Here is a 4,802-nt window from a genome sequence, read left to right on the forward strand (position 1 = left end):
CGATAAAGTACAGAAATTTTGGAAGCTTGTAATTCGAACATTACAGCGAAAATGAGATTTATTTTGTTAAAGAATTCCGTGTAAAAAAAAAAGAAGAAGTAAAAATTATTATAAGGGTATACACAAAACTGGACTTTTATCCAAAAGTGAATGATGTGGTTTTACAAACATGCCACGTTATAGGATGGATTGAAAAAGTACTACAGTAATTGGTAAAATAATCTACAGGAGGTATTTGTAACTAACAAGACTCGCAGGACTTCCTAATCTCTTTTCTGGCAATGGTAACTCCGCGCGACATATAATTATGACACATCCATAAACGTCAAACAGCTCAAGTTGATACACAATAGGCATCAACTCTCCATCGGTCGACCGAAAAAATGCAAATCTCTATTTCACGCCTCCAGACGAGAAGATCCAATCCTTGGAATTATCGATCCGCGAGAGCACCCTTTGATTCACGAAAAATGACACATGGACCGATCGATCACCAAACAGCTTTTTTCCTCGGCATAAAAGCGTAGACGTATCTGCACATAGAGAAACCGAGGAGGGGATGGAAGGGGTATACCACCCGCTCAACGATTCCATTCTCCGTCCGTGCGTGTGTTAACGCCACACCTCCCTGTTACCTATTCCCCTTTCACCCACGGCGTGCCAATGGGTCGAGGGTATCATTCCTCGTGCGAGTGCGCCTCTTGGACACGATGTCCCTCTCCCAAGTCATCTACAGTTAAGAGTATAGAAAAATATATGCTCTCGTCCATTCATTCAGCGCTGACGAATCTCTCGAGATCAGCAAAGAGCTCGCATTTTCTTTGTGAATTCACGTACTCTTTCTTATCAATACTGATACGTGGAGTCAAGATCGGAGATACACCTACACACGCGTTTTATAGCTGAATAATCTTACGAGGAAGTACGTGCGTGATGTGCGCTACTCCACGACCAAACTGCACAATGTGAATTATTGTTTTGTGTTTTTTTTCTTTATTTTCTTATCCTGATAAAGAGATCTGCTTTTATGTTTTATGGAATCATTGTATAATCACGTTCGTATTGTTTCATCATATTGCTTTCTAAAAGAAAACTACATGTTCATCTTGATTTCTATGTCTGCTGCGTTTTTCTCTGTGAAAATATATTAACATCTGGTTTTTACAAAAAAAAAGGTTTTTGACAGTTGATCGAAAATAAAGACTCGAGTGATCGGACATAGAGACCTTAGTCAACCAAAAACTTTAAAACATGAATCATAGTACGAAATAGGGAGTGGATATATTTGGTGGGAAGTACATTCCAAGTTTTCACTAGCAAAAAAATCTTTGAACCGATCAAAGTCAAACCGCACACTTACACATCTTGGACACTGTCTTCCCCTCACAGAGTTGAACTTCATTAAATCCTTTGGTATTTTTTCATTGTAAACTAATAGCAAAGCATAGAAGAAGAGAAGACAGGGGGGGGAGTCCAAAAGTAACAAAAGACAAAAGAGAATCACGTACAAATGTAAGAAGCACGAGAGAGTCTTGTAAATCCACGTAGGTGGACGAAAAAAAGGGGAAAGAAACCACATTTTCGAAACTGCGATTGCCGTAAATAAGTTCCCGAAATTCCGGGCAACGACAGGTCGTCATCGCAGGCGTCAAAAAAGGAAAAAGAGCCAAGGAAAAAAAAAAAAAAAAAAAAAAAAAAAAGAAGAAAAAAAAGGCTCGAAAAAGCAACATGTAGAGGCATAAGGAGACCGTATTCCGAGGATGACGCATGATTTCTCTGTAAATCGTCGGGCGACGTCGAGCAGCCAAAAAGCAAAGGAGAGGCAAAGAGCATACACATGGGCACACCTCGCAGTCGTTCGCCAGATGCGTGTGGCGCACTTCGGGGGTTCCATAAACGTCTAGGACATAATATAATACACCTACCTGGGCAGACATGCCCACGAAGACGCGTCGCGTACGTATACATACACGTAGCACACGACATATGGCGTCCTGCCGTTCTCGAGCAATCGACAACTCGACAACGGCCGTGTGTAATATTATTTATTCGCTTCTTGGCCCCTCAGCCCGTGCATACACATACACAGGGGGAAAATAAGCAATTGGACACGCGGAGCGCGTCTATAAAATATATTTTCATCGCGTTGAGGGCGCTCCAAGGGTCAGCGGAGCCTAGATTGGAAACCACATGAATTATTCCTCGATTCGCGTGGAGCTCGGTCTGATTTATCGCTGGAAAACTAGGTTGGTTTTCCAGACATTCTCGCACCAGAGAGAAAAGTTCCTGCCTCGCTATGCACACACATTTGTAGACACGACAGTTGCGGACCATCGACGTCGGTCCCTCTGGTTGTTGTTGTTGCTGTTTTTTTTTTTTTTTTCTTTGCTTAATGCGATCGAGCACCGATCGACCGTGAATTCGAGGCTCCTGCCAAAGTGAGGCAGGAGGGGTGCCAAAGCACTGGTATTAAGGAAGTATCGGGCCGATGCGCGGGCAAGGAAACAAACTCCAATTTGGATTCCCCAAGAGTTGTGCCTCTCTCTCTCTCTCTGTTGACGCTAGCCTTTAATTAACTTGGCAGCTTTTTACGTGATCACGTGACAACGTTTTGCCGAAGAAAGTGGAGGAGATATTGCGATACCGTATACACACACGCAGTTCGACTTCTGCGGCACCGCTTATTAGCTCCCGTCGATGCCACGCATCTGTGCATTTGTAATTATGAGGGGAAAATTGAATCGTTTGTAGAATACGTGTGTATGTGTGCGCGTGAGCCGAAACAAAATGTAATGACGTAATTGTACAGCTGTGGAAGAAACGACGTTGAAGATGGGCTGATGCCGTATACTTGCAGGGTATATGTTTGCGTTTATTATTTGGGTTTGGATGAACGAAATTTCGCCAATTGCGTTATTCCAGTTTATTTTTCATTGTTCATTACTAGCAGTGAATGTAATTTTAATACAAATAAAGATTTTGCATGAAGTCAGAGAAAAAAGATAAAACTTATAATATCTATTATTATTTGAGACGCAACTTAAAAAACTTTTTTGCATCTCTAGCTTTTCAAGATTTTAGTAATATAAGTGTTTCTAGCCATGAAATCAAGTGAAATCTACAACCCAGCATTCTTTTAACTAATCCCTAAAAGAGACAGCCAAAGCTGCACAGTTTGAGAAAAAGTGTGTAATTTTAAAACACAAAGTTTCAAGACAGCACTCGAGCAAAATTCTTGGATACAAGAAACGATGTCTGCTGAAAAATTACCAGGCTAGCCCTAAGGGGTTGATCCACCCCCCTAATACCAGAAGGCACAAAAACAAAGCAAAAAAAGTATGGAGTAAAAATAAAGCTCAGTGGCTGTTATTAAAGGTATAATCTGAACGCGAGTGCAGAGGCACACGTCGAGGCATGTGCAGATCGCGCGCACATGTATATAAAAGAGAGAGAGAGAGAGAGAGAGAGTTGCCGAAACCGCAAATCCAAAACCGCACATGGATACACACGTACACAAACATACGCAGGACGCAGCTCGCTAATTATTTATACTCGGCCCCGGCTTACTACTGCCCTCGTTTTAACGTCTACAAAACAAAGAGATACATAGTAGGAGACGGAGAAAAAGATGTGTACAATTCGAGTGTATATTTATTATCCTTATAGCTTTTTGTCCCTTAATTAAATAATAAACACGACCATTACTTTGATTAACCTTATTGATACATAATATATCCTTAGTAAGTTTACCTCTAACAATGTTCTTCTCAAATGAAAAAAATTCATATCAATGAAAATTTTAGGTACTTTTCCTCCACTGTGAAGCATATAGAAAACACATACAAACACATCGAGTACATATTTTTTTAAATTTCCAATGAAGCCATCCAGCAACGTTTGGTTAATCAGATGTGCGTGCAAGCGCGTACACTTACGCAACTATGAAGGAATCATCAACATTAATTTACAATAACTCACGTCTGTCGCGTTTCAAACGCCACAACCAGAAGATAACAGCACTGCGTGCATCACCTGGCAAGAAGCACCGATAAATTTCCAATAATTATTTTCTCGGCAAGATAAAGTTGTAAAACGCAAGCCTAATGTATCTCTGGCATTGGAACCGCAATGTCAGTATAACTGCATTTAATTTCAAGAAAGAAAAACACCCACCACCGCCACAAAGAATCATCTTTTACGTATACTACACGTACGCGAATTGGTTCCCGAGACAATTAAAGACAGTTCAAAAGGCAGCATCGAAAAAAACAATCATTACGAGCGTGCTCACGACTCTCCGTGAAACGCGGCAAAAACAGCGTCGTAAGTCATCTAAACGTCCCTTTAAAGCAGTTCCGCGAACGTCCAATCTATTCCAGTAACAAGACTTTTTACAATTCATAAAAGCCACTCGGGAGATAAACTGGCGACCAGCACCAGACACAACGACAAGACACGTACCGTGGACTCGCGGCTTATCCGCGTTCATCAATCACGGTAATTTTAATGCACACTTTATGCGATAGCGAGTTCCTTTATTAGCCATTACTTTTCTGCACTATCGACAGCTCGGGTTGCAAATATACACTACATCTGGCCTTGGTCTCTATTTTTCGTCCCTATATACGAAACGGTTAAAGTGTGAACATGTAACTCTCGCCATACTTACTTGTGGATCGAGAAATATAAACAAAAATACTGAATATTTTAGATCTAATAAAATAGGGTGAATAATATTATCATCGAGGATTTTTTGGGGACATTCTTATGCTTCAATTTGAGTACACATTACAACAGTGCTT

The sequence above is a fragment of the Copidosoma floridanum genome, unplaced genomic scaffold, assembly GCF_036245765.1.
Source record: "Copidosoma floridanum isolate Cflo_tuat_1 unplaced genomic scaffold, Cflo_Japanese_pri ptg000013l, whole genome shotgun sequence".
Lineage (NCBI taxonomy): Eukaryota > Metazoa > Arthropoda > Insecta > Hymenoptera > Encyrtidae > Copidosoma > Copidosoma floridanum.